The sequence below is a fragment of the Amblyomma americanum genome, chromosome 3 (genome assembly GCF_052857255.1).
Source record: "Amblyomma americanum isolate KBUSLIRL-KWMA chromosome 3, ASM5285725v1, whole genome shotgun sequence".
Classification (NCBI taxonomy): Eukaryota; Metazoa; Arthropoda; class Arachnida; order Ixodida; family Ixodidae; genus Amblyomma; species Amblyomma americanum.
Genome location: NC_135499.1, coordinates 72,474,747 through 72,494,408, shown reverse-complemented (window position 1 = coordinate 72,494,408; position 19,662 = coordinate 72,474,747).

Genomic DNA, 19,662 nt, shown 5'->3' with positions numbered 1-19,662 from the left:
CCCCATTAAGCGACCCTAGCAGACTACAAAGTAAAGGGGATCATGGAGTCCAGCGTCGCGATAATCTGCATGCCCGCGCGATGGTTGAGCAAGCGGCAAGTGCAGGGCACGGTAGCCCAGCGGCGATGGCTCTGTTCGGCCCAACACCAGGCTGTAAGTTCGTGTCCACGCCGTGGTGATGCCGAAAGGAAGAAGCCGTCCTTCATGGATATTTAATCAGACGTAAAAAAATCCCTCATTTCCAAGCATAAAATTCTGATCGGACCTCATTTCTCATTGCGTTAAATTACGCCATTTCCACACTGACTGAGATCATACGGAGGGCAGATATGTTTGACATGGATTAATTAAGAGTTTTTAGGAGCAACTTGCTTGTTCGGGTGGGGGCGTCGTTCGCTGCAAGTTGTGCGCTGGTGTCGGGGCGCTGGCACGCCTTGGACGGTGGCCGCTTGTAAAGCTTAGCTAATGGTTAGGCGAAATAACAATCCTTTTCCTTTTCTTCGCATGTCCCCAGAGCAGTATACGAGCTCAGTGATATTTGGAGAAGTGGCGTACTTGTGGGGGTTGCCGCGAGATTGTGGAAGAAGCAGAAATCACAGATCTCGTGTTATGTCACTAAAACCCATATTTACACCGATCATGTGGTCTTCAAATGCCTGCCGAAGAATAAAGGCCTGCCCTTTTATTCATGTTCTGCCCTATATTGGCGCTTTTAAAACAAGAATCAACCTCATGCAATTACCAAACAATAAATTCTCCTACGTCATATCCCCTTTAAGAAACCTCAAAGGAGGCTGGAGTTTACCGAAGATCTCTACTACAGTCTGTCTCATAACGCAGGTGTATGTTTCCCACGTCAAACTGCATCAGATTCTTTGAAGTCTGTAGACCTTGAACCACAATTCCATCAGTGCTTTGGGGTCCGGATACCCCGCAAACAGCTGCCTAGTTCGGAATAGTGTCCACTACGGCGTCAGTAGCTTCACAATTATGGTTTTTCCGGCATAAGTAGTCCTACGACAGTAGTAGCATACGACAGCACGCGAAGAAGGCCTCCATTTGTGTCAGTGTAGTGGAGCGCGCCCCGTTCGTCTTCGATGACCTCGAAGCGCGGACTCGCCCATGTCGAAACTAGCCCCCAGCCTACCCATTAATATGCTCGATTAACAACAGGGTAACCAGAGGCACGCCCAGCGATTACGCTGCGTCGAGCGGTCGAGGCCACGCGACCCTGTTGCCGAACCGAACGGTCTTCCCGCTTGACACTCGATTAACGCTGCGTGTGACTATCGGAAAGCCACTCGATTAAAGGGGGCACCGGAATGAGAAATTTAAAAAGCGATAACGCCTCTAGCGACGCGTGCACCTGCACTCGTGAGGCAAACCGCATTTCGCGTCCAGCTTCGCACCTGCACAGCCGCGTACAAGCGCTGACGCTAATTGGCAAGCAGTTAGGCGCACCGGCTTCAACGTCGCGGCAATGCTTAGTCGAGTTCGTTGTCGTCTCGGACCTCAGGGCTTTACTTATATGTGCCCGAACCGTGAAGGGTGCCGAGATCAGTCTGCCGCCTTAACTAAATACTATACCGCACGGAAGAATTTCCGATAATGCGCCGTATGTGGCCGCGTAGTTCAGGCAGGCCCTGGCAAACGCGGGCTATTGGTGTGGGCGCAGGAGAGGGGGAGGGACCAGAATGTGGCGGTGGTGGTGATAAACATTTTATCTAATAGAGACTCCTGCGCGCCCCCCGAACAGTCGAGGGCTCCTACGGCCTTAGCTGTTTTCTGCGCCCGGTGAGACAGTTGTCTTCTGTCCTCTATATATAGTATTGAGCTGTACAGCCCGCCCTCCCGCTGCTCGGGCAGTGGGCTTTGTACGTTGAGGTCGGCATGCAAAGTACAGTGCAAGTGATACAGTGCAAGTGATACAGTGCGGGGTATTCCCCGCATAACGGGCGGCGGACATGTATTCGGTTATAATATGGTCACTTCTTCGTCCCGCAGGGAGGGAGAAATTCTCGAAGTTTTGAGGTGACGTTGTTTAGAGAAGCTTACATCACCCACTTTATATACTATCGCGATTCCGGCCAACATCGTAGACCGTGTCGCCTGCAGGCCTTTAGGCGGTACCCTGTAGCAGGATCGCAAATAATAATAAGAAAGAATAACAAGATAACAAGGTAGACTAGCAATTATAATACGCAAACAATACACCTGGTGCGTTTTATCTCATCAACGACGGTAGAAAAAGCAACAAGCTCGTGTGAAACAATGGTAATTTCAAACGCCGAAAATATCACTTTAGGGAACCACGCGAATCCAAATTACTATTGTTTGCTTAGGACAGGCACAATGTTTCCGGCCTAAAAAACACGGTCAGAAAGAAAGCTGCTTGATTTAAATCCTGGTTGCTTGTACAGTGCTGAAAGAGCAGAAACAATCTGATGCTTATGTCGCGGTCGTGCTTTGACAGCCTTCTATGGGAGGCTACCTGAAAGAGCTGGCTTTCAAAATGCATAAATTATTTGCCACTTGTAATTTTCATCAACCGTATTGCATACCCTGCCGACGACAAGTCATTTTGTACCGTTGAAATGTTCGCCCCTTCTGTTATAAAATTAGATTTGCGCGTTGCTTTTTTTTTTACCCCCCCCCCCCCCCCCTTTACATTGCATTCACCGCTAAAATTTCTAGTTTAATCATCTATGAAATAGCTCAGGGCCGTTGGAAAGGATGTTTTCTTCATAAAACGGGAACTTCTTGATGCCGTGAGTCAGGAATCGCGTCGCTGTTTAGAATATGGCTTTAAAAAATGAATACCTGAAAGCACATGTGCTTTTTTTTTAATCAGCATGCTGCCGTGCCTGAATGAAACAACCTGGCAGCATGAATGGGCACATTAAAGACAAGAGGATCTAGCACCTGACATCCAGAGCAAAGCGATGCAGTTGTCAGCAGGCGTTAGGAAACACGTCTGGTTAATGGGGCGAAGGTGCACAAGATTAACAAAATCATTGCGCACGAATAAAGAAGAAAAACTGTGGGGGACGCTTAAGTCACAGTGGAATGCGATAGCATTAGTTTCCATGTTTTTCGCAGTTTCTGTTGCAACTTCTGTATGTGTTCGCGTAAGTATCTTTGCAATTGTCGGTCCATCAGCCGGCACATTCAGATAGCTAGCGTCAGCAACAGGTATCCGCTAAGCTCTGACGGTGACGACATTTGCATATATCAAATTTTTTTCTGAGTTCTTATTTCCATTCTCTAAGGAGGAAGACGAATAGAAGGAGGAAAGGCGGGGAGGGTAACCGGTAGACGAAATAAGTTTGCTACCCTGCACTGGGGGAAATGGATTGGGGGATAAAAAGATGAGGGAGAAAAGGGAGTGAGAAAAAGCAAAAGGCGAAAAGGCTTCGCCAAAGTCACAGCCTGTCGTGCAGGCCTGACACTATTAAGAACCGCAGGAAGGCCTGGCAGGGCCTCCCCGCCAATGATCGCCGCGGCCAGTGTCCAAGAATGTTTAACTCTGTTAGCGGGCGTGAATCGATGTTGTTCCAGCACACGGCGTAGAGAATATCTTTCAGAACTATACGCTGGGCATTCGCAACGAATCTGAGATATGGTCTCATCGCGGCCACAGATGTCACATGCAGGGTTATCAGCCATGCCGATCAAAAGAGTAATGGTTTGTAAATGCGACACCAAGCCACAGGCGACACAGCAAAGTTTCCTCACGTCACGATAGGCCGGATGGAAGTCGTAGTTTCAGGTCTCGATCCAGGGATAAAAGACGCGGATTCGAAAACTAGCCGGAATTCCGCAAGGCAAGCGTGATCCCCCGCGCCAGTGTTCGAAGCCTACCCGCTGCGTCGGCCCTCGAGATGGGGATGGACACAATATCTCCCTCGTGGTGAGCAGTTCGTGCGGCTCATCTATGCGGTGGTTGCCTGAAATGCCGCTGTGTCCTGGAAGCCATTGGTAGACAATGCCGTACCCTTTATTGATGGCGGTGTGGTGGAGCTCTCGGATTTCCGCGACCAGTTGTTCATGGACACATGGCAAAGAGCAGATTGTAACGCTTGGAGGGCCGCTTTTGAATCAGTGAAAACAGACCATTGCTGGAGTGTTTCTTCATTGATATGCTCAGTGGCGACACGAACATCGATAAGTTCTGCACAAGTCGATGAAGTTTGGTATGATATTTTCTCTTTCTTAACTATGGTCCGTAACCTTACGAGGATGACCACGGAGCCCGAGGAACTGGAAGGGGTTCACTGAGTCATCGGTGTATACGTGCAGTCGGCGTCCGTGCTTCTAATGCAAACATTCAAGAGTGGTCTGTTTTAATGCTGTGGACGATAAATCAGACTTCTTTTTGTCGCCTGGTATGGAAAGAAGCACATGAGGTTGGTGCAGACTCCATAGTGGAACGACGGTCTAGAGGCTGATGTAAATTGGGATTGTACAAAGTCGCGATGGGCGCCGATAATTTTCGCAAAGGATGTACGTGGCCGGTTAGCAGGAAGACTGGCAAGATGGTGAGCGGGAAACCGAGAGAGGTGACGAATATACTCTCTGAAGGCGTCGACTGCTATATATATAGGCAGTCACTGGATTCTCCTGGGCGATGAGTGCTGTTGTGGCTGTAGACGCACATTTTAACAGTCCTAGGCACGTTCGGAGAGATTCATTTTGAATGCTTTGTAGACACTGTATGTTCGTTTTCCTCAAGTTTCCAAGTGCAGGGAGACTGTGTGGTGAGAAGTCCACATTTATTTGACGTCCAGGCAGCCGCGGCTGGTGAGCCGGCGGAGCGGGATGCTGACGTTGCTGGCCTGGTCGGTTGCTGAAAGTGTTCTGTACTGCGCGAGCCAGGTCGCGCTCCGAGCTTCGTCTTCATCAGCGCCGCAGGCGATACCAGCGCCGCTACAGATGCTCCCCCCCCCCACCCCCCCTAGCGCGATGCGCGATGAAGGAAAAAAAAACGAAGAGAGTTATGTACAAAGGCCCGTGGAGGGCCTGGAGATATGGGTGAACACATAATGTCCAGGGAGAAGCGAAGGTCGGAGTTCCGAGTGGGGGCGCCGGCGTTGGGTTCAGGCCTCAGGAGGGCGGACAAGGCTGAAGGGCGATGGCCGAGGAAGGGCCACGGGGAAGTAGGATGAAATCATAATATGGGTGTCCCAGTAGACACAGGCGAACGGCACACTGCTCACGTGAGGAATGGCGCGCTGGGAGGTGACCCATAAAGAATCACTGTTGAAAGCCGAAGTGTCTCGGTGGCAGGAGGTTTTGGGAGACGGGAAGGAGACACTGTTGTGCGCGAAAGTTTCAGGTGAAAGAGGCAGCGCTGAGCTGGACTGAGGCACAGAGCACGGGTGATGGGAAGCAGAGTTCGGATGAAGTCGAAACGTCTGGGCTTGCAGAAGGCCAGAGTGCTGAACTGCGCCACTGCGGCCACTCAGGTGTCCAAGCGCAGGGAAAGCGGATGTGGTAGCGAGGGCAGAAGGGTGCTGTGTGTCGAGCTCACAAGGGGAATGTGCAGTGGCATGTGCACCGGAATGCACAACACAGGTCGGTGGGACAACTGAGGTCGACACAGCGCTCTTGGCCTCGGCCGTGCGCCAGTGCCCGCCAGTGGCATGATGGGCGCCCGAGGGTTCGGAGGCGTGGAATGAAACGGAAGAGTCCGAGTCGACGCTGGGGCGCACGGGGCGTGGGGCATCCCTGGAGGCAGTGGTAGAGGCGCTTGAAGGAGCGGGTGGAGCAAGCTTGGGGGAGACCACGGTGTAGGATGAGGCAGCTGATTGGGAAGGGTGGCAAGAGACCGACGCATGCTCGCGTGGCACTTGCTGAACCATGGGTGGGAGCTCATTCGGTGGTCATAGTCGACACACCGGTATGGGGAGCGGCTCCGGTGCATAAACTGGCGGAGGGAAAACCGAAGCAGCTCGGGTCGAGAATGCGGCCAGGGGTGGTGGTTCGAGTGGCGCCGCAGTTTCTGAGTCCGGAACAGGAGCGCAGAGCGTCGGCGGGAGCTCCAAGCCAAAATACGCCGTCAGGCCCTTCTTGACGTCGGCGTATATGTCAGCGCCAGGAGGCGGCAACCGCAGCTATGCCAGGAGACCGGGTGGGAGTTCAAGCTGGCGTGCTGATAGCGCATCAGCTGGCTGGACACGTTGTTGACATGAAAGTGCGAGTCCAGCAGCGCCAGCCACAAAACGGGGTTCCTGGCATAAAACGAGGGCAGGCCGGGCAGCTGAGGAAGGAAGGGGCGGTGATACGGCTGAAGGAGCTCACCGGATGTGATGGGAGGTGCGTACATGGCGATGAAAAACTGCCGAAAGACGGGTGCGAGCAGTGGGCGTGCAGAGGCAAGGCCAAGTGGAGAGACAGGACGGGCAGGAGCGGTGAGCCGGTGGGAGCGGCGTTGCGTGCTTCGAAGCTGTCGGTCCGTTGTCACCAGAATGTGGTAGGGTGAACCACATGTATTGAAGGTCCCGGTAGCCGCGGCTGGTGAGCCGGCGGAGCGGGATGCTGACGTTGCTGGCCTGGTCGGTTGCTGAAAGTGTTCTGTACTGCGCGAGCCAGGTCGCACTCCGAGATTCGTCTTCATCAGCGCCGCAGGCGATACCAGCGCCGCTACAACTGTACCGAATGAATCCCATGAATAATGCGGTGTACAGGTGGAGCATCGACTGCACTGATGCTCCCCAGGACTTCCCTCCGAGAAAGGAGAAAACGTGAACGATCGATGTCAGTCGCCTTTTCATGTACAAGACATGTGGGCTTCACGATAGATTACTATCGATGATTACTCCAAGGAAGCGATGGCTTGTTTCGTATGGTATTGTGGAGCCATTTATATTTATGGGGTAATGAGACATGCTCTTGCGTGTAAAGGCAACAAGGGAACATTTTTCAGCAGAAATGTCCAGGCCTTGCAGGCCGTAAGAATGCTTGCCGCCTTTTGAAGCCGTGCTCGAACTTATGGTCGCGTAACTCTTGATGCCCAGATGGAAATATCGTCCGCATAGACAGAGAGTTGTGCCGACTGCGGTAGTATGTAGGCAAGGCCGACAAGCGCTAGATTGAATAGCGTTGGGATAAGTACTCCCCCCTGTGGGGCCCCACGGGAAGTGAAATGTGAAGATGTTGGTCCGTCCTCAGTCTGCATAAAGAGTGATCTGTTTGATACATAACTGCGTATCCAGCAGAACATGCAACCACCAAGTTCTGCAGATTCCAGAGCGTGCAAAATAGCTTGATGAGTGACATTTTCATACGCCCCTTTAACTTACGGAAACAACGCCACGGTCAAGCACTTCAGATGCTTCTGATGTTGAACTGATGACACCAGGTCAATTACGCTATCAATAGACGAACGTCCACTTCGAAACCCGGACATTACATCTGGGTATATCCGGTAGCGCTCCACATACCACTCTATTCGTGTAAGTATAACCCTTTTCATGACTTTGCCCACGCAACTAGCCAATACAACTGGACGGTACAATGTGAGGTCAAACGATGATTATCCAGGTTTAATGACAGGGACCAGACATTTGGATTTCCATGCGTCCGGAACTGTACCCGCGCACCATGATGAGTTGAAGTGGTCAAAAAGAACACGTCTAGCATCCTGATCAAGGTGTGCAAGTGCAGAGTATGTTGCTCCATCTGGCCCCAGCGATGAACCGTCTGCAATCATCCATGGCGGCGTCTAGTTCTTCCATGGAGAAAAGTAGGTCCGTTCGCGAACCCCTATAGACCTAGGCACTCCTTAGCAATTCAGAGTTGTGGATGGGCTCCTGGGGCCTGCTATTCTTGCGTAAAAGTCTTCACCAGTCTCCGCTTCGCTACGTACTTGGTAAAGTGCGGGAGACTTGAGTGGTTGGAGCTGCTGAGATGTTCGTAGACCACGCACCACACTCCAAATGCGTGAGAGAGGCTTTTGAGAATCCAGTGATTTACGGAATCATTTCCAACGGTCAGCCTGCAAGATTTGCATTCTGCGCTGAATTTTCTTCTGCGTGCGCCTTGCATCCCTTAGCTCGAGCGGCGACTTTATGCGCCTGTATCTTCGTTTTGCTGTATAGAGCCTATGTAGTTCACAACCCGACGTGCAGGTTCAGAGGAAAATCCCACAGCCTGTTTGGAGGCAAAGTTGCTTCGTGGTGAAAGGACGAAAAACCTCCAGCGACGACGCCGGCACGACCTGAGGTGAAGGACACCACGATAGGGTCCAGCAAATCCACACCGAAGCCGGTCAGTACTGCCAAGACGACGCACCCCATCCACGACTCGAACAGCCGACCAAGCCGTGACCCCACACCAAGACCGACGTGCAACGCGACAACACGAACCAACGACTTGGAAGCGACCATGTACGGCCCCAAGGTGACAGCCTTGGTGGATACTGGAGCAGACTACTCAGTCATCATTGGAACGTTCTCCGCTCAGCTGAAGAAGGTGAAGACCACCTAGGACGGCCCGCAGATGCGCACAGCTCAAAGTCACCTCGTCACCCCGTCGGGACAATGTACTGCAAGAGTGACAGTCATAAGACCCACGCACCATGCGCCTTTCTTAGCACTTCATCAGTGCACCCGTCACGTGATTCTAGGCATGGATTTCTAGACACAACACTGCGCGATCATGGATCTCAAGTCCAAGCCCATCATAATCTCGATGGACGACGGCCCTACCTCCGAACTTGACACTGACGAATCAAGAAGACCTCAGTGTGCTCAAAAAATAAGTAAGCATTCCCACGTTCAAGCATTATGGTCACCGTAGCCGTAGGTAGTGCAGAAAACATCGAATATGCCATCCAAGAGAACATGCAGCTACTGCTGGACAGAGGCATCGCAATTATCGCAAGAGGCATCACCGGAACGGGCAAAACTCCACACTGGTAACAAACTTCAGCCGTGAGTACCGACACCTCAACAAGGGCACGACCATCGCCTTCTTGGAAGAAATCGCCAAGGTGAGCTATTTGTTCGCACTGTCAGAACAGGTGTCAACGATCCCACTGACCCAAACCCCGAAATCATGCTTCGTTCGACACTGATCCGGCCCTATCGCAGCACAGACGACAACTTCTGCAGACCTCCTTCGAAGTTATTGTATTTCTGTCTCATCAAAGGCCCGATGAACTTCTCTTACCAAACATCGAATTATAGCAGGGGAAGGCACCTACCCTCTCCGCCAAAGCCCCTATCATGTGTCGACGAGTGAACATCAGGTCATCCGGGACCAAGTCGAGGAAATGCTGCGCGACGATGTCATCAAGCCATCGACGAGCCCATGGGCAGCCTCGGTCGTCTTCGTCAAAAAGACGAAATTCTTCGATTTTGTTTCAATTACCGCAAATTGAACAGGGTAACCAAGAAAGACGCCTATATCCGTTGTCCCGTATCGACACCTTAGACCGCCTTTGCGACGCTAGGTACCCCTCGTCCATGAATCTAAAGAGCGTAATTTGCAAACCGAAGTCGATGCAAGGGATCGACAGAAGACCGCCTTCATCACGCCAGATGTGCTGCTCCAGTTCAAGGTAATGCCATTTGTATTGAGTTCTGTCCCAGCAACGTTCCACCGTGTAATGGACACAGTACTGGCCAGCTTCAGGAGGCATATTAGTCTCGTATACTTAGGTGATGTCGTCGTCTTCGTTTCGAACTTTGACGATTACTTGAAGAGGCTTGGGCACAAGTCATCGGGGCTGACACTAATGCCAGAAAAATGCCACTTCGCTTATAAGGAGTTGCTGTTTCTTGGCCACATCGTAAGAAAGGATGAAGTGCGCCCAGGCGCTTGATGCTTTTGATGCTTTTTATTGCTTCTTTCCAGCTTACATAGACAGGAAAAGGAGAAAGGAAAAGCTAAAAGCTTCGAGCTGACAAGACCTACCCTCCGCACACAGTTTCGGCAGCATTACGATGAAATTCTTAAAGGTTAAAAGGCTACAATACAGCACTGCGAAGAGAAAAACACATTTTCAGATGCAGTCACATCAATAGAAGAGCAGATTTCTGTGTCATTCGAACTCCCATACAATACACATAACTACACGCAAGCACATACAATAAGCTTATTGCCATTGGCGAGGGAAAAATAAAACGCATGCAGATGCATAGCTCAGTCATCGCGTGGAACAAATTATATGTAAACAACGTCACATAAATGAAAGATACAAAATTAAGTCACTGTTTGCAAGCAGTAAAGAAAAATATAAGACAAATCACTTGCAACGAACCTTTTCCCATTAGTCAGCGCCTTCAGAGTTCTTTTGTGAATTTTTTGTTAAAATTGACATCACGTGGCAGATTTTTTAAAACTAGCGGAATTTGGTAATCTATGCTGTTTTTCATAATTCGTGCGCGTTCGAGGCTTTCTTCGCTTTTTCCAGCGTAGAGCAAGCGTATGTACGTGCTTAAACAGGATTGCTGGTTATGTGGAGTTAATTTTTTGTACATATTGAAATAACTTGAAAATAAACTTAAACACCTGTAAGCAAAGTGTACTCAGTAAACAGTGGGCCTGAGGCCTAGTGGGAGTCCAGTGTGCCGCCTAAATAACCGAAATAAGCACTTCTGCAATTTTAGTAGTCGGAGGTAACTATTACTAGTGCTCGTAGTCCAGATAAAAATGCAGTAGGAAAGTCTAAATAGAAAAAGAGTCTAATAAAGGGAAATTTTGAGCCACAAAGGTCTAGATAAAGATTGTCAATATGCGTGTTCGAAGAAAAGTTTTCCTGAAACCATACTCCCAGCAACTTTTTCTTCTTACCTTGTTTAACCTGAGAGTCCCGGAAAATAATATGGTTTGGTTTGGTTTATGGGGGTCTAACGTCCCAAAGCGACTAAGACTATGAGGGACGCCGTAGTGAAGGGATCCGGAAATTTCGACCACCTGGGGTTCTTTTACGTGCACTGATATCGCACAGCACACGGGCCTCTAGAATTTCGCCTCCATCGAAATTCGACCGCCGCGGCCGGGATCGAACCCGCGTCTTTCGGGCCAGCAGCCGAGCGCCATAGCCACTGAGCCACCGCGGCGGCTGAAAATAATATGAATATCTCTGTTCATCGGCCTATTAATTGGAGTGAATATAGTTCATTTGGTTGCATTAGTATTCAACTGCGCTCTATCAGTACGCAGCCAGGCGCAAAGTAAACCCGCATACTTATTAACACTCACCTGCAGCTAAGTTAGGGTGCGCGCGGTGAAGAAAACATACGTGCCAAATGCGTACATTTGATGATACAGAGATCATGTGTATAAATTAAGAATAAGTCCGGTCCAAGAATAGATCCTTGAGAAACCCCTCGTTTAATTACTATTTTTTCCGAAGTTTCTCAGTTGACACTAACATATTTAAACCTACTAGAAAAGGATTGCCGTGGTACCGTATCTGCACCAAGTCTCGCACAACTTGAAAAGAATTGGGAAACATGCTGGCGTTGAAGTGGTCTTCTCGGCGCCAAAGCGACTGTCTAGCCTGGTCAGAAAAGTGAATGCAATTGAAAGAGAACCACGCAGCTGCTTGACAAGGCACGCGAAACAATTCGTGCCTTTCCAGGAAGGAGTTGTTTATTCTCGGCCTCTGCCACGTGGCAAGTGTTACATCGGGTAAACTGGCCAATGTGTTAACGAAAGATTAAAGGAGCACGAATATAATGCCTCTCGTGTCGCTATCACAGGCCACGTAGTAAAGCATTGCAGACACTGCAAAGATGACGAAGACAAGGAAGACGATGACGACTCGAAAGCCTATATTCCACTCTACAATAAGAGAGAGAGAGGGAGAGAGTAAACTTTATTGTTCCAATTGAGAGGTTTGGTTGCGTGCCCGGAGACAGCCGATGTCTTCCAGGCTGAGCGTGGTTGGCGCCCCTAGTCCAAGGCACCACTGTCCCTGGCCATCCGGCATGCGTGGCTCACTAGGTCCCTTTGGACCTTAAGCTGGCTAGCCGGTCCTCCCACTGCTCCGCATTTGGGCCTTTATTATTTCGGAACGCTACATTGTGTGTAATTCCCATGTGATATGATATAACGTGGGGGTTGCCCCGCACCACGGACATGTATCCCTATACTGCTCTGGATACATCTTATGTAGGACACGAAGCAAAGTTTTCCTACAGCGAGATGTAACGAACCTCCAATGATTCCCAGTGGCCATTTGGTGCTGAGTGGGTTGATTTGTAATAGTGTCCAACAATTTCTCACCGATTTCAAGTGGCAAATTGTAATCAGGCGTATTGCCTAGCACTCCCAACTTTCCAGTCACTAAGCAAATGAATTTATGGTGATAGATCGAGCGAAAGCTATCTGTAAGATGGGGCTGGAAATAGTTTGGCTTATAGGGGTTGTGGGGTCCTGCCCTGCATCCCCCTGAGTTTGCTTTCCCGCGAGACACCGTGCAGCGGCGGTCTCACCTCGAGGCTGAACGGATTCCCTTGTGAGTTACCTTAACTGGCAAGAGAGGGCGCCAGCATCGCTGCGCGGAGACTGCCAAAGCCCGCGCGCGGGAGAGGGGGCAGGGGGGTCTTCTGCTGGGATCATGGGCGCGAGCGGACGCGTCGCTCGCGGCTCCGCTCTTCGCCGGCGGGGCTAGGAAGCGACGGGGAGACAGGCTCCCGTACTCGTCCCGTCCGGCCTTCGGAGTATATATCCCTTGCCCTAGCGCGGGCGAACATTCGTTGCTATCACAGAGCATTTATTGTAGAGTAGGACATGAAGGTTATAGAAGGAAACAGGGACCTTCTACAACCTTCATGTCCAACTCTTCAATAAATGCTCTGTGATAGCAACGAACCGCGACTAGGGAAATAATAGAAGCCCACCTGATAGCTAGGACCTCAGACCAATGTATCAGTACTCCCTCTGTAGCACTTTCAGATAAGGAAAACCGTTACCTTGATTGTGAATGCTAACTTGTGAATGCTGTAGCGGTGATATTTCCCACGTATATGACTCATACCTGTTGATACGTGCCTGATGTACTGGTGATTTTGAATGTCACGCAAGTCAAGCGTGCTTGTATCCTTCCCGGCCACCAGGGCAGTATCTATACTGGCTGGCTGCCAATAAACGTTTTAGTTGTGAGTCAGCGCTCCGTGTTGTGTCCTCTCTTCTGTCCCATCTGTCGCGCTGTTATGGATCATCGTAAGCACTAACTCGCCCAATAAATGGTATTGTCGCTTTGGGATGTTAAACCCTGTGGGGTTTGAATGGGGAGATAAATACGTTCTCCCCACTCAATCGCGGCTGACACGGTTCAAAGCCGCCCGGACCCCACCCCGTGGTCGCGTACGCTACCGAGCGCTCGCCGACCACGGCGGGCCTTGCTCTGGGGGACTAAAGGAACGACACATCGGCTGACACAAACAGGCATTTATTGCTACAGAAACAATAACGCCAGCTAGCAACAAGGTACGCTAATGAATCGAGGACGTCCGACTCACCAGCAAGGTTCCGAGCGAATGTTCGCCCGCGCTATAGGGCAAGGGACATATACTCCGAAGGCCGGACAGGACGAGTACGGGAGCCTGTCTCCCGTCGCTTCCTCGCCCCGCCGGCGAAGAGCGGAGCCGCGAGCGACGCGTCCGCTCGCGCCCATGATCCCAGCCGAAGACCCCCCTGCCCCCTCTCCCGCGCGCGGGCTTTGGCAGTCTCCGCGCAGCGATGCTGGCGCCCTCTCTTGCTAGTTAAGGTAACTCGCAAGGGAATCCGCTCAGCCTCGAGGTGAGACCGCCGCTGCACGGTGCCTCGCGGGAAAGCAAACTCAGGGGGCTGCAGGGCAGGTTCCCACATCCCCCCAACCTTAAATAGACCCACGCGCCTGAAAGTACATGCTATGGAGGAGTCTCCTGGTCTTCATGTCCTTGAGGCACGTCTTGCAGCGGAGGTCACGCCGACAGCGTCCACGCAGACTTCCGCGGTATTCCGAAGGCGGCGTGAAGGTCTCCTCTGGGACGACTCGTATGGCCCGCGGACAACCGTGTCCGCAGGCCCGCGAATCGAAGGCCGGTGGGAAAACTGCAGGCCAGGATCCTGCAGTAGTCGCCAGGGCAGCAGCAGCCAGAGGTGACTGCTGACTGGTCTCGCCACAGCTGCCCCGGATGGATACGGCGAACAGGATACAGGCCGCTCCGTCGCAGCAGGTGGCAGCGAGACGATGTGCACCGGCCAGCAAGCCTGGGTGGCTCCACCGGATCTGCAAAATTGCCGAAACGCTCTCGGTGTGCCTTTAACGTAGGTCACGGGAGGGGAAACGGCATCCGCAAGGGCCTCGTGGCCCAATGCCTAACTCGCTAGCAAAACGTGTCGGCGGCTGTGCAAACGCAAAGTTCGAGTGAACAAAGTCCTTTCTTGAGTTGAACGAGACTGCTCAGTTCGTGCGAGGTTACAAAAAAAAAAACGGGCGGGCAGCAAAGTGTGCCCCCTCTCAACGACACGGTCCGGTGGTCGCGTCTCTTTTAACGTGGTGCAGGCAGCTCTGAAAAGCCTCAGGCCTACGACCACTCCGACAACGACCGTGACCGCAACAAAGACCCGAAACGGGTTATGTGCGCGCAGCCGCGAGGAGACGTCAGCCTTGTGGGGTGGTCCTACCCAATACCACCTAGACTAGGTGGTATTACTTCGACAGGGTCACTGCTCGTGCAAAGCATGATAAATGAGTTACAGGCCAAGCGGAACGGTAGGTCTTAAAATAAACACGCAGAAAACGAAAGTAATGTTCAACGGTCTCGCAAAGGAACAGAAGTTCACTTTTGGTAGGGAGGTGGTGGAAGTGGTAAGGGATTTCCACTACCTATAAGGCAGGTAGTGGCCGCTGACCCGGATTTTGAGAGGGAAATAACTAGAAGAATAAGAATGGGGTGGAGCGTATATGGCAGGTTCTCTCAGATCATGAATGGCAGTTTACCAAAATCGTTCAAGACAAAAGAATGCAACAGCTGTATTTTACCGGTACTCACCTACGGGGCAGAAATATGGAGGCTAAAGAAAAGGGTGTAGCTTAAGTTAAGGATAACGCAGCGAGCCATGGAAAGAAAAATTATAGGTGTAACGTTAAGGGACCGGAAGTGGGCAGAGTGAGTGAGGGAACAAACGCGTGTTAATGACATTGTAAGGGATCGGTGGATGCCCGCGGGTTTGTTGGAACCATCCGTCCTTTTTGCTGCCCCCGCGCCGTGAAGCGGCGGCTTCCTTGCTAATCCCCGTCGGTGTGTCGGCAAGAAGCGTGCAGGTCGAGGTAGACAGAAGGCTACCGGCCAGAACCACGATAGGGCTAGAGGGAAGGAGTGGGGGGACGTTTTTCCCGGAACTCCCGAGGTGCCCATTTTGAGGCGAAGGTGCGGCGGCGCGCGGACGCACCAGCAGTGACCCTGTCGAAGCCGCCATACGCCGGCTGCCCCCCTCGCCCTAGCAAAGAGCGTCTAGGTTTGAAGGATCATCATCACCGGGCGAGACGGGTCCGTACGCTCGCACTTGACCGGGAGCAATTAAGCGTAACAGAAGTTTGGCGCCGCGGTGACTACGACGCGCAAGGACGTTGTATGCCAATAGTTCTTGGGGAACGGCCGTCTTAAAGAAACGTAGCTGGACAAAGGGAATCCCGCCGCACGTTCAGAGGCAGCAACGACATGGTCGGCGCCGCTTTCCAAAATTTGGGGGACGAAGTGATCACACTTGATACTGCTCGATACACTAGGAAAATAACAATCGATCATTCACACTGTTGGGCGGATAAACGCATATAAGCCGTCACAAAGGTAAAAAAAAATTGGCAGTGGTTTAGCTCTGGTTAAACCAGGAGTGACACGATATAGCTACAGCTGGCTGAGTGGAGCTTGCTCAATTGAATTGCAGTCAGTCTTTCGCCGCTCCGTTTCGTTGGGCGTTCCTTCTTCATCTTCGTCCCACTTGACACGGCGCATGCGCACAGCTTTTGCAGCTCGGTTTCGCCGGCGCGCCGCGCTGCCAGCAGCAGCAGCTGCTCCGCACCACGTGGCTGATCACGTCACCAACCACGTGACGAACCACGTGATCAGTTACGGCACCGCGCCGCCGGCAGCTGCTCTGCACCACCTGACCAACCACGTGACCGCGTGGCGGCGCAGCCACAGGGTGGTGGCGCCGCCACTCTGAAGGCTCGAAATGCTATAGTAATGTAGCTATTGCTACCATAAGAAAAATCGACAATGAGCATGTTTGACGGACAGTGACAGTTTCTTCAATAATGCCAGCAATCTTCTGTATCAGCAATGGACAACCGCCTAATATATTAACACGGCATACAGACTTGTAAAGGATTGGTGGATGCCCGCGACGTTGTTAGGACTATCCTTTTGTCGCTGTCCCGGCGCCTCGAAACGCCGATCTCCTTGTTAACGCCGTCGGTGTGTCGGCAAGAAGCGCGCAAGGCAACGTGGGCAGGCACAGACCAGCCAAGGCCGCGACAGAGGGAAGGGTGGGGCACGTTTTCCCGGATCTGCCCGAGGTCCCCGTTTGCGGAAACGATGCGGCTGCGCGCGGAGATGTGGGTAGGGTCGCACTCTTTACAATTTCCCTCCACGGATTTGCTTCGCGCCAGAGGCGCCAAGAGCGATGGGAGCAGACACCCCGTCGAAGCCGCCATACGCCGACCACCCCTCGTCCCGACATAGCAAAGACCGTCTAGGTTAGGAGGTCGGCAGAGCCTTTGAAGGGACAACACCGCACGAGGCGGGTCCGGGCACTCGCTCTTGACTGGGAGCAATTAAGCGCGACGTACGGTCAGCACGGACGCGGCTACAGGCTCTGTGACGGCGCCAACGCCCGAGGACGTTGTATGCCAACAGCTCTCGGGAAGCGGCTGGCGTAACCAACGAAGCTGGACAGAAGGAATGCAGCCACACGTTCAAGGGCAGCAGCGGCAGGGTTTGTGCCACTTTTCGGATTTCGGAGGACGCCTGTCAACAGTCGCCATGAAGACGAGTGTAGTTAGAAACGCGGTTCACCGCTTCCGTTTGTTCCTCGCGGCAGTAGCGGCTCGGTTGAGATCGATAATTGGCGTAATGCTGGGAGCCGCCAGGGTCACGAGTTCTCAGGGAGTCGACGACATGCGACAGTGTTTTATTTTGGTGCATTTTAATCTGTTTCTCTTTTTACTTTGTAAGGGAGAGAGCATGAGTAATACTTTGGAAGTATGGGGCGTGGCACGTAAATCTATTGGGCCAATCATTTTGAGGACTCATTCCCGGAATGCCACTTTCTTAAAACAATGTTGATGTTCTTTCCGTCCTGTGTATTTTAGGGAGAGGGTTTTGAACCTTGCGAAACTGGAAGGCGTGCCATGCAGTTTTAAACCAACTATATATATGTGTTGGTTTGTTGTGATATTGGGAGATGCAAGGGGTGGGCCAGGCTCCTAGATATTTAAAAACCGGGCCTTGGAGCCTGAAAAATTGTTCTAAGCTAGATTTAGATCCTTTGCATCTTCGGCGATGCCAAGGAGGGAAGATGTTCCCTTAGCCAGTTTCTTGTAATTATGCTCCCTGTTTATTCCGTTGTAAATATGTGAATTCCTATGTAAAGCTTCAGTTTACCTCCTCTCAAGTCAAGTGTTGACTTTTCCCTCGGACCTGCTTGGAGAGCAGACGTGTTTTGCGCGCTTTCCCTTCGCACCGGCGCCTCGCTGTTTCGCGTCGATCGCCCACTTAGCCGCTGGTGTGGTCGGACGTGCGCGCCGCTCGCCCCGTCGAGTAAGCGCGCGCCCGCCCGTGCTGCGCTTTCCCTGCCGAAATCGAGCGCGCACGCTTCGCGGTCGCTCCCACGTGTCCGAGCGCACCGCTACCTGTGCTACGCGTTGGCCCCGCTTCGATAATCGGTCCACGTGTTCCGCTGTCCCCGCCAGCCAGAGCTACCCACTGCCACGTGGTGCACCCGCAAGGTCGTATTCTGCCCCTTCCGAGGTTCCCTTGTTTGTGTGCGCGATTTGTGCTTGTGCTTCACGCCGCCCCTGCTCCGAACATCGAACCACGTGTTCCGCGGCCCTCGCCAGCCAGCCGGGCCCCTCTCGTCGAGCCGCCCGCTGCCACGTGGTGCACCCGCAAGGTCATACTCTGCCCCTTCCGAGGCTTTGTTTGTGTGCGTGATTTGTGCTTGTCCTTCACGCCGCCCCTGCTTCGAGCATCGAACCACGTGTTCCGCGGCCCTCGCCAGCCGCCCGGCCCTTTCGTCTAGCTGCCCACCGCCACGAGGTGCACCCTTGTGGGCATCTTTGCCCTTGCTCCCTTCTTGCGGGTTGTCTACCCTCTTCTCAGGCATGCAGAATTCAGCTCCAACCACCAGACCCCAGGTACCTCTTGGGGCTCCTGCAGTGCCTGCCTCCCCCCCCCCCCACAGATCCAGAGGATCAATGTCACCGCGAACGCGGCCTCCTGAGGGTCACAAGCCACCGCCGGGCCACCAGCCTGGACTGAGACCCTGGCCTCTTCCTGCGCCATCTCCGCCTCCGCGTCCAGCTCCTCTTGGCAGAGTACAAACGAGGTGAGGGCCTCCTGACTTCATTAACCGCTCCCCACCTGCCTCTGCCCAGTGCCTCCGAGCAGAGGGATCCCGCACCCCCTGCTACCTCCTCCAAGGCATCCCGCAAGGCTGCCAAGGCACTCACCTCCCCTACTCGAACGCGGTCCCGGACACAGTTCCTGAATTCCATCGCTCCACCCAACCCGCGCACCGCCAAGAGGGCCCAAAGAGTACGGGGGCCCAAGAAGCACTCCTCCTTGGTGCATCCGCCAGCAGTTCCCAGCATAGAGGACCCCTCTCCTGAGGCATTTACAAAGTCATCGGCCTTAAAGGAGCTCCTCAGAGTTGCTTGCGCAACTCCACTGCCACTAGAGAGCCCTGAGGACAACCTGGCTTCCCCATCGGAAGCTGCTATCCTGCCTGGATATCCTGCCCAGTCCGCGGAACCTCCTACCGATGCTCCGCCGCCACTGGCCCAGCTTCCCGGCCCTGAGGATGAGCCCCGTGCTGACCTGGAGCCATCCACCCAATCTCCCAGGCCACCAGATCAGAGCACCTCCCCCACCACTCCGCCACTGTGCTGGAGGACCAGGAGGGTTGGATCCCTGTCCGCCGAGGAGGAGGAGGAAAAAATTTATTTACATTTGATATAAAAATGGGTTCTTAGCGGTCGCGGGCTGTCTTCTTCATCTTACGATAAAAGCACCGGCGCCCAGCCACCCGCACAACACGGCTGACAACAATCCTGTTCCGCCCCCGCCCACCAGCCATGCTCCAGGCTGCAGTTAAGGAGGACTGGAGTTCACGCCTCTATGCAAGCCAGGGGTCTGTGAGGTGCGGGTGAACTGGCGCAGGAACGTGGTCTCGGCTGAAATACTGATGGAGGAGGCCCGGCATCACCTTCTGGGCATCACCTCCCTGCTCTCCATCTCGGTCCACGCATTTGAGCCCCCCCCCCCCTGGGGACGGCTACATCGGAGCTGTCCATGGAGTCAGCCAGGAGGTGACCGCCTCCACTACTGCGGACTCCATTGAGTCAGCAGTTCCGGTGAAAAGCATCAAGCGCAGGCCTCATGCCGTGGCAGTGCGATTCACGCCTCACCCCCCCCCCCGGACCACGTCTTCATTGCTGGT